The sequence below is a fragment of the Ursus arctos genome, unplaced genomic scaffold (assembly GCF_023065955.2).
Source record: "Ursus arctos isolate Adak ecotype North America unplaced genomic scaffold, UrsArc2.0 scaffold_18, whole genome shotgun sequence".
Lineage (NCBI taxonomy): Eukaryota > Metazoa > Chordata > Mammalia > Carnivora > Ursidae > Ursus > Ursus arctos.
In genome coordinates, this window is record NW_026622852.1 from 33,380,163 (window position 1) to 33,391,905 (window position 11,743).

Below are 11,743 nucleotides of genomic sequence, written 5' to 3' on the forward strand. Positions count from 1 at the left end.
CCAACGGGAAGGCATCTGAAGGCATCTAACACCCCCACCCCCAGCCTTGCCTGGGAAGGCAAACTAATCTATAGTTTGACAAAATCCAAATATAAGTGAGGTGAGATGACTGAGAGTGAGACTGTTTCCAAAATACAGGAAACTCCTTAAAATTGTCCAATCAGATTCTCTCTGGTAGAGAGAACCAGAGAATTGTTAGCCGGAGAAAAGTTGATAAAGATGCAGGGAAGCAATACAGAGGACCATGAGGGCCCATGAGTATAGAGTAGTTTTGACTAACCTCTTTGTACTTATTTCTTCATCTGTAAAAAATGGATATGATAACAATATGTCTACTTTATGGATCTATTTTGGTAATTGATGAGATAATACTTGTAAAGCTCTTAGCAGAGTCTGGCATATTGTAAGTGCTCATAAAAATTAAATGCTGCTCACAACACATTATAGTATAATAATTGTTTTAACGGTCTCCACCACTAGGCTCTGAGCTTTCTAAGAGCAGGGACTTGTCTTATTCTTCTCTGTATCTGCAGTTACTAGCACGGCACCTACGCACAGTGCTTAGCACATTTCAGGTCCTTCACTATATGTTCATTAGGGGAGTGAAATAAAGTTTTTCTGCCTCTACCCATCTTCCTCGCTTTTTTCCTCATACCCACCCATCTACCTCATCATATCCGGGGACCCTAGGAAAACCAGTATATTCAAGTAGCAAACTGAGATTTAGTTCACTTTTATTATTGTTTTGTTTTGCTTTTTTGAGTATTTAATTCACTTTATTTCTCTTATATAAAATGATGTGGTGGCCGCAGTTGGGCCCTCTGCATGGAGACTCTTGTGTGGGTCTTTACAAGATGGTCAGTGAATTCCCGGCCTGATAGACTTGGTGGACACAGTCTCTTTCCAGAGGTCAGGGGTGAGATAGCTGGAGGTCTTGGAAACGGCATCAGAAGTGGCCTTGTTGGAGCCACCTGGGTGGCTCAGTTGGTTAAGCATCCAACTCTTGACTTCAACTCAGGTCATGATCTCAGGGTGGTGAGATCAGGCCCACATTGGGCTCCATGTGGAGCCTGCTTAAGATTCTCTCTCTCCCTCTCTGCCTCTCCCCCGTTAAAAAAAAAAAAAAAAAGTAGCCTTGGCAAAGTTACCCAGGGGGGCAGTACAGCTCCTGGCCAAGGTGTAGCAGTCATCAGTACCAGCCATCATCCAGAGCTTCTTGGGCACAGGGACTAAGATGATGCTAGTACCTCTGAGGGCAGGGATGAGGCACATCAGCAAAGAGCCACAGTGGCTCGTCACCTTACATGGGACAGTGTGGGCTTGCCAATCTCATTTCCCCAGTAGCCTTGAGGAAGGGAGACAATGGAAAGCTTGGTCAGGATGGTGGCCCCATAGATGGCAGTGGCTATCTTCTTGGAGTATTTAACACCCAGACCAAGGTGTCCATTGTAATCTCCAATGGCAACAAATGCCTTAACCTGGTCTGCTGTCTAGCATGGGTCTGCTTTTGCACAGGCACAATCTTCAAAACCTCATCCTTGAGGGATGCCCCCAGGAAAAAGTCCATGATGATGGATTCCTTGATGGGCACGGAGAAGAGCTAGATCTCCTCCAGGGACTTGATCTTCATGTCCTTGACCAGGTGGCCCAGCTTGGTGATAGGGATTCACTCCTTGCCCTTGGCCTTCCATGTGAGCTCCATGGCCACAACCCTGGCCTAAGATGCCAGTGCCAAAGCTACCAGGGCAGCCACCATGGCCTCCCATTTACGGGCCCCAGGGCCCTCCAGGTGCTCCCAGCCCCTCTGTAGCACTGGCAGCATCCACCGTTTGGGGTTTTCTCGAAGATGCTAGTTCATTTTTAGAAGGTATAAGAGTCAACCTGACTTTGCCTTATTTTCTATGCTAAAAATTACATATACTTCAAGTAGCCACAACATCTTTTCACAATTAATAGAGTCGAGTCAGAGACTCAAGGTATGGCGGACAAGGTGGGGGTGTAGGAAAGACTTAGTATTAATGAGATAAGAAAAATCACTACCTGTCAGTTAGAGTCCCAGTAAAGATTTAACAAAACACAAAATTTCAGAATGTTGGGAATCAAAAGACCTTTAGAATTTATTTAGTTCAATTTAACTTTGGCTTTTTTAAAAAAAATTTTTATTATGTTAGTCACCATAACTTTGGCTTTATAGATGAGGAAACTGAGATCCAGATAGGAGAAAGAATTTATAAGACACAAGAGAGCTAGGGACTTAATTATGTGACTCCTTATGCCAATAATGGTCCTTGCTGAACTGTACCACACTGCATAACAATATATTTTATGTGTCCATAATATAAACTAATATGTTATATTCAAACTATTATAATTGTAGGACGAAGTGTAAACTCACGGCCTTAGATTTAACTTTATTAGAGGTAAGCAGCTGTCTAGCATATCCTTTGGGAGAAAATAATCCCAGCAGTAATGATGCTCTCTTCATCATTGTCTATAAATGTACTAAATTATTTATTAACGAATGTCACAGATGTCAACCAGAATGGAAAACTAATAGCTTATAGTGCTTTAATTTATTTGGTTTACACATATTGTCAGAGACAACCTTTATGGAGGAACATATAATAATTAAGCACTTGTCAGAATGGCTAAATGTCACTATAAAATAAACTAGCAATCCAAATCTCTTGGGACAGTTTTGATATGTCACCAGTTCTCCTGGGAAGGGAGGCTTTTGAAAGCACCATATTTGCAAAATGTAGCCAATGTGGCAGGTTAATAGAATCAATAGATTTCACTTATGGAGCTAAGATTAATGGGCTAGGCAAAAATCCAAGCTAGTTGTAGGAAATAACAAGTAACTGAATTTTAGGAACAATATGGATAAGAATGGGTTATTTTAATGAAGGGTCAAAATCCTAGTTAAAGAGATGGCCTAAAAATCCCTTCCTTTCTCTCCTTTCTACTCTGATTTTCCTCTCCTCCCTCCTATTTCCGTTTTCTTTTCTTCTTCTTTCTTTGTCTCTGTTTTTTATAAGAACTCCCAGAATTATCTAATAATTTGTGGTTCTTTATGCACTCTCTTCTGTCTCTTCATTTTATACATCATACAACCAACCCTGCTCGAGGATCATTAATTTTATAGAAAAAAAATGTTTATTTGTAGCACTTTAAAAAAATCATTTTAACATTTATATCATATTTTAGCCCACTTGAGAGCTTTGCTCAAGGAGGCTCATTGGTTAATTTTCTTTAGTTCTAGGGCTATTCATGAATTTTCAGAGATATTGATTCTTAGGTGAACGTCTCAGAGATAAAAAGTCTGGAGCATTCCTGTGGATGATGTCTGTCTTTATTAAGATCTAACAATGATGTAATGCTGCTGTGATTCATACCACAGTTAATTGTTTTTTGTTTAAATGCATGAGGGTCCAATATTTTACATTTAATTTTCGCCTTTTTACTTTTTATGTATAACTAGGTACAAATAAATCAGCAGATGAGTTAAAAGGGATTCTGCTTCTAGCCATGATGGAGTACTTGGCAGTTGTTACTCTCTTTCTACAAACAACTATGAAATTGGACAAATATATGAGGCAATGTTTTTTAAACATGGGACTATAGATATGGTAGGATAGTAGTCTTTGAGAGAAGGTAAACATATGAAGTAAATCCCAGGTTTATCTTCTTTTTCTGTATGAGGTAACTTTCCAAACTATGATTTAGGCAGTCAAATCCAAGTGAAACCCCGTATCTCATTGAAGATGAAAAGATTAAAATAACTGAAATTTGGGGGCACCTGGGTGCTCTGTCATTTAGGCATCCAATTCTTTATTTTAGCTCAGGTCATGATCTCAGGGTCATGCTATCAAGCCCTGCATGGGGCTTCATGCTCAGTGAGGGGCTGGCTTAAGATTCTCTCTTTTCCTCTCCCTTTGCCCCTCCCCCCACTCATTCTCTGTCTCTAAATAAATAAATAAAATCTTTTAAAAAATACCTGAAATTTGTAGAGCATGAAGCTGTAGAAGAGAGACCGACATGGGGGTTGCAAGAAGGACAAAGGTCTCAATGCGTGGCTTCTAAATATCCCTGGTCAATGATGGGCTGCCTGTGTACATCATGGGGCTTCATGAGACGTATCCGAGAACTCCCTGTGGGTTCACAATTGTGGGGCTGTGGGATAAATGGGGATATTAGAGGTTGTGGGTTCTGACACACATTGAGGTTAAATTCAGTCTTGGTGAAATAACCTCATTGAGAACCTCAGGCTTTCAGCTGAGACTGAGGAAAGGCCATACTTTAAAAATAAGTTCTTAATTATAGTAAAAGATGTGTCACAAAAATGTCCTTAAGACTAAAGATACAACTGAAACAGACCTGCCATAATGAGGAATAAATCCAAGTCAAATCCAAGATAAAGAGGTTGCATTAATAATTTATTTCCCTGTCAGAAAATCTAATACCTATTTAAATAAGCCAACATAATCTAAGCTCACAGCAACATATTGTTTCTAATACCTGGTATATAATATCAACTTAGTAGACATACAAAAAAGCAAGATAATAATAATAATAATAAATCTCAGGAAAAACATCAGTCAGTAGAAACCGATCCTATCAGGATTCTAGAAGCTACAATTAGCAGAAAATAACTGCAGTACCTTTCATAAATATGTTCAAATATTTAAAAAGAAAAAAGAACATAATGAGTGAGCAGATACAGTACATCACATTAGAAATGGAACCACTACAAAATAACCAAATGGAAATTCAAGAACTGTGCAGTATCTGAAAACCGACATCTATAATTTACTTAATATAAAATATTGAATGTTTTCCTACTAAGATCGTGGTCAGTAAAAGGATATTTATGATATCTTCTAGTGTACTGATATTCTAGCCATTTTAATAAGAAAAGTAAAAGAAATAGAAGTCATGGGGCGCCTGGGTGGCACAGCGGTTAAGCGTCTGCCTTCGGCTCAGGGCGTGATCCTGGCGTTAGGGGATCGAGCCCCACATCAGGCTCCTCCGCTATGAGCCTGCTTCTTCCTCTCCCACTCCCCCTGCTTGTGTTCCGTCTCTCGCTGACTGTCTCTATCTCTGTCGAATAAATAAATAAAATCTTAAAAAAAAAAAAAAAGAAGTCATAAAGATTGGGAAGGAAGAAGTAAAATTATCCTTTTAACCAGATGTCATGATCATTTATGTAGAAAATCCTAAGGAATAGACATTAAAAGTCTACCAGAATAAGTCAATTTTAAGAGGTCAAAGATACAATAGTAATCAATAAAAATTAAATGTATTTCTACATTTGAAACAATTAGCGTTTAAAATTTAAAAAGTCAAAGTCACTTAAAACAGCATCTAAAAACATGAAATACATGATAATCCTAAGAAAAGATACACAAGATGTATCTAGAAACAGAAACTACAAAAGTTCTGAGGGAACTTTAAAAAGACATAAATGTAAAAAAGATATAAATATACCATGCTCCAATCAAAGGCTTCATATTGTTAAAATATAAATTATTCCAAAATGAAATGTCCCAACAAAATTTCAGGACATTTGTTTAAGAAATTGACAAGTTCATTTTCATTCTAAAATATATATGGAAAATCAAAATGTATATAATTCCTATACTTATATGAGACTGTAGAAATGTAGACAGTAGTATTGCCATTAGTATAGACAAATATATCAATGAGAAAAAGAAAAATAGACTTTACATATATGATCAGTTGATTTCTATTTACTTAAATTGGCATGTTTAATTACATTTGATGTTTTAAAAAATATCTTAAAAATAATCATTTAGGCAAAATTTAACAAAATTTAATCTCTTGAATAAAGAAACAAAATTTAAGCTTTAGAATAAGGCTACTCTCACATAACTTTCCATTTCCTCCTTCCTAACATTATTTTTCAAAATGCAGTTCCTTTTCAAATCTCCAAAGGAAATAAAACATTGTAAGAAGTATCTAAGAACCTATGTCAAATCCCATCTTAGGGAACAGATAGATATTGTAAAGTTACTGCTATATGGAAAAATAAAACAACATAAGTTGTGGCACTACACATACAATTTTTTAAACCAAATATCAGCTTGAGATTCAAGTCAAGTCAAAACACTATACTGGCTGATAAATTCCATCATTAGGAGAAGAAAACTCAGTTTGGGTCACTCTCTTTTATAAAATTCCAAAACAAAACTTTTCAGGCATGGAATAGTTCTGCATGGGAGGTAGCTTCAGGAATGAGTCTCTAACACGACATCTAAAATTTAATGTCTACTCCCCAAAAGAAAGTAAGGGAGAGAAAGAGAGAGAGAGAATGAGATTGCATGCAAGAATCCCATTGTGATGACAAGTCCTGTCAAACATCACTACCCAAGCCAGATACAGTCATCCAGAGTGGGCATAATTTCCCCACATTAGCATATGTCTCATACCTACCACCAGACAGAGTTGGCAGGCTTATTGTTAGATGCTACATGCAGCTCCTGCCAGGTCCAGTGCCAAAACAGATATATGTATATATAAAATATAGAATACAAAGTTACTGTCTCTACTCCACACGTAACTTTTTGCTTGAGTATTGAAATGAGGGAATCTCTGTCTATGATTTGTACTTATTATTTTATTTAAACTTTAAGGGAGTTCTAACTCAGTGAATTCTTAGAGATCATATATCTTGAGTCAGAAACAGGCCTTCTTCAAGGAAAAACTGAGGAAAAGTAATAACTGGAGTTAGAGTTCTCTGACCAAGTACTTTGCCAATTTCAGGACACTAAATGCAGCTGAGATGTTGGTTAATTAAATTCTAATGCCTCATGGCCTTTGAGAAAATGAAGCTCTGCTTGGTAAAGCAATTATAAGAATCAGCCAAGAACAAAATGCAGATCTTAAGTTCTCGGCGATATTCAACCTATGTGGTTGAGTGATTTCTTGCAGGTCATCTCCATTCTGCTATGGAGCCCATCCAGTGAGGTTTTGTTTTCATCCTGGTAATTTTCAGGTCTATAATTTCCATTTTCTTTTCTTTCTTTCTTTCTTTCTTTCTTTCTTTCTTTCTTTCTTTCTCTCTCTCTCTCTCTCTCTCTCTCTCTTTCTTTCTTTCACAAATTCTATTTGCTGAGATTTTCAATTTTTTTCATTTGTTGCAAGGCAATTTTTAACTGATTTTGAACCATTTCAATGATGGCTGCTTCAACATCCATGTTAGATAATTCCAACATCTGATTCAGATTGATGTTAGCATCTGTTGATTGTCTTCTCTCATTCAAGTTGTGATTTGCTTACTGGAAAGGTTGGATATTATACTATGAGATTCTGGATACATGAGAAATAAAAAATATATATGTCAAAAGTAGCTTGTACATGAAGGTTTATAGGTGCTTTATTCATAATAGTCCAAAGGTTAACATCACAAGATGTTTCCCATCAGGATAAAGGATAATCAAACTTGGTATATTCATATAATGGAAAAATAAGTAGCAATAAATATAAGTGAATTACAGATACATTTGCAATATGAATACATCTCAAAAATATTGCATTGAGTGAAAGAAGGCACAGAAGAGTACATACTATATGTTTCCATTTATATAAAGTTCAAGAACAAGATAAACTAGTATAAGGCAATAGAAATCAGAGACATGGTTGACTATGAGGTGGAGAGTTGACTAAAATGGACACAAAGGATCTTTCTGGAGTGCTGAAAATGTTCTAAATTTTTATGGCTATGGTAGTTGCTTGGGTGTACACATTTGTCAAAATTCACTGATTTATACACCTAAGTTCTATGCATTTCATTGCAGGTATATTTCTCTCAATTAAAAACTACAAAAATGAATAAAAATAAATAAATAACTGATGTACTGGGAAAATAATTTTATTTTTTTAAAAATCTAAGGCAAAAGAATACTTTGTAATTCATGAAAGCGTACTGTCAGGAATAAATTCCTCCTTTTCTGCCCTCTCCCTGCTCATGTGCATGCACTCTCTCTCTCTAAAATAAATAAATAAATCTTAAAAATAATAAAATGGAAACATCATGGGCAGCATTCCACAATACAATTGTAATAGTCATTTAGAGTAATAAATCCTATGTAAAGACCATCACTGTAATAAATCCAGATATTAGAGATATTATTGCTGTCATAATTACAGAATTAAGTAAAGGGTATGTTGAATTATCTGAAGAAAATCATTCTTGTGCAAATAACAACAGCTGTTCAAATTTCTCAGTTGCTAAAATACTTAAGCCATAGCTCACCAGTCTTTATATGAATATACTTATTGTTTTGATGATTATATTTTCATCATGGCTGACAATTTATTTCATTTACAAAGATCCAGCACACAGATGATCACAACTGATAACATTTATATTGCAGAGGAAGCCAAGAAATATTTCATTTAACTTAAAAACAGGCCACTAAAGAAGAGGTAAGATTTTGATCTTCAAACTCTCTTCATAAAGAGCTGCAAAGGAAAGGTGTAACCATACTCTCCCAGTAAACCTGTTTTGCACAAATCTTGTGGGCCTCCTAGGCTTATGAAACATGTTAACCCGTCCTTGTGCAAAAAAAAAAAAAAAAAAAAAAAAAAAAAAAAAAAAAAATTGTACTCCCTTGAATTGTGCCAAATGTACTGTGTACTTATAATGTACCATTTAATATAGAAAGTTTCAACAGAGCCAAGCAGGTACTTGGAGATTGGATAACCTTCATAAGAGCAAATCTCTTTTCTGAAGCTAGTCCACATTCCAGTGATAGTTCTACTTCCTCTGGATAGAGAATTTAGTCTTAGAACAAGAGAAATAAATAATGAAAGAATAAAAGAATGGTTTATTATTGGAGTTTAATACCCTCAATACTTTCAGTCTGCTACATAATCACCAGAGAGGACCACTGCAAGCTCCAATAGTAGAAAGATTGGTGTTGAAGAAAAACTGTCCATTCTGCATAGCTGGTTTGGAGAAGAAAAAACAACATTCTTCTGCATCATCTACCAATGCTGCCACAGAAGCATCTATTTTTGTTTGTTTTAAAGATTTATTTATTTGAGAGAGAGAGAGTTGGGGGAGGGGCAGATGGAGAAGGAGAGCGAGAATCCCAAGCAGACTCCACTCAGCACGGAACCTGACTCGGGGCTAGATCTCATGACCCTATCATGACCTGAGCCCAAATCAAGAGTCGGTCACTCAACTGACTGACCCCCCCCCAAGTGCCCCCAAAAGCATTTATTTTAATACACTTACTAGTCTTTGTATAAAATTGCTAATGCCAAAGCTTTTAATATATATTAATGGGTACTCATATATACAGGCAGGCACAAGCACATAGATAAGCAAGCAAACAACTGAATAATTAAGTGGTTTGTATTTAGAAGACCATTTTGGTTGTCACATATAGGAGCTATGTCCCTATTTTCATTTTTGTTTTAGCAAAAGAATATGTTTGAGGCCTTCCCTAGAAAGAACACTGACACTGACATTGTCAATGTTAGTTATGTCTATGTTGGAACTGTACCCAACTAAGACCTCCAAAATGAGGAAAGCCAGTATAATAATGCCCCTTTCAGTCACTGCATCGTACCATCCTGATTTCTTAGTATCACTTTTCATTATCTGTTTTCTCATGTTTATGTATTATGTGCCATTTACAATAGGGCAGGCGTTTCTATTTTTCACTACGATGCTGTACTTAACAGATTGCTGGCACACAAGCACTCATTAAACATTTGTGAGAGGAAAGGAAAGCGTTGACAGTGCTCAGTCAGCTCTCAAGAGGAGTGTGGATGAGGAGAAAGATATCTGTAACTGTGAAATAGAGCCCTTAGCCACCTATAATTTCCTAAATCTAATTTATTTATATTATTATAATAAACAGCCTACTTTTCTTCCTTATTAATTATGGGTTGGGCTTGCCCATCTCTGAAGATTTCTCAGTCCAGCTTCTAGAAATAACTTCTTACAAATCAAGAAATGTATATATTCTCAGAAACTTCTAAACAACACCTTCATTGACTGGCAGTAGGGGATCCAAGTATAAGAACTTAGCTATTTTGGTTCTCCTTAAAAATTCACAAAACATAATCCATTCACTTTTCAGGGGATGGGGAAGAAGGGCATGGGTTTCAACTGAATTCTATATCGTATAAAAATTAAGGTATTGATATATTTTTTAGGATAGTGCTTTTAGAGTTCAACACAGTGCCTGGAACATAGTAGACTCTCATTAATATCTTTGTTCTGATGAGTACAACTACATATACATTCGTTAGTAGATACACTGGTAATGGGGAACTTGTTGAGTATCCATGCGCTTTGAAAATATCATGGGGGATATATTAGGGATGCTATATAATTTTAAAATTGATTGCAAAATTCCAATCAAAGCAAAAATGAGAACCTAATGTCCAGCAAGAAGGAATTTTCAAGCAAAGTATAATATAACCCATAATGAAAAACTGCATAACTTAAAATAAATTTTAACATTAACTCCATGTTTATTTTCTTTAAAACTTATTGATATGTTGTAAAATCAATGAGAAAAATATGAAAATACCATATAAACCATGGGAAAAATTTTAATCTTAGAATGGTAAGGCTTTTGTAAAGATGACATAAAATTCTGGGGCGCCTGGGTGGCACAGCGGTTGGGCGTCTGCCTTCGGCTCAGGGCGTGATCCTGGCGTTGTGGGATCGAGCCCCACATCAGGCTCCTCTCTTATGAGCCTGCTTCTTCCTCTCCCACTCCCCCTGCTTGTGTTCCCTCTCTTGCTGGCTGTCTCTATCTCTGTCGAATAAATAAATAAATAAATAAATAAATAAATAAATAAATAAAATCTTTAAAAAAAAAAAGATGACATAAAATTCAGAAGCATTAAATCTATTACATAAAATTCAATGGTCTTTATTTTCCATGGAAAAGCCCAACATAAGCATTTCAAAAACATAAAGGAAACTGGGGAAAATACTTGTAAATTTTTTTAGAGACAAGGGATAATTTCTCTATTATGTAAAGAACTTCCTATCAACAAGATATAAACAACCTGTAAGAGAAAGGACAAAAATATGTTAAGCTTAAGGTAGATTGGGACTGCCTGGATGGCTTAGTCATTAAGCATCTGCCTTTGGCTCAGGGTATGATCTGGGCGTTCTGGGTTCCTCTGCTGGGAGCCTGCTTCTTCCTCTCCCACTCCCCCTGCTTGTGTTCCCTCTCTCCCTGGCAAATAAATAAAATAAAATCTTTAAAAAAAAAAAAAAAGCTTAAGGAAGATAACATACATTTGAAAATAAACATTTTTTTATTATAGTAAGAAATATGCAAAGAAGAACTACACTGAGATGCAATTTTTTAGTTTGACAAAAATGAAAAAAAGTTTTGAAACACACTAATGTATTAGTGACAGTGTGGAGGAACAGAAATTCTCCAAAGATCATTGAAATCGTATAAATTGTTAAACATTTGTGGAAAACAATAGAATTTATCAAGATGATACATATACCTGCCATTTGACCCAACAACTTTGTTTGTAAAGAATTTATTCTACAGATGTTTTCAGCCAAGTAAGAAATTACATATGTACAATATTTTATATTGCAGCATTGATTGTAATAATAAAAGAATAGAAGCAATATAAATATGTATTAATACAGGACACTTAAATGAATTATGGTACGTATATCCATAGAATGATAATCAATGCGGCCATTAAAATGATTGAGGAAGTTCTT

At 35.9% G+C, this 11,743-nt stretch overlaps 1 pseudogene; it reads right to left on the reverse strand.

Moving 5' to 3' along the window:
• Window positions 1–785: 785 nt before the first annotated feature.
• LOC113260645 (40S ribosomal protein S2-like) lies at window positions 786–1,784 on the reverse strand (annotated as a pseudogene).
• Window positions 1,785–11,743: the final 9,959 nt, after the last annotated feature.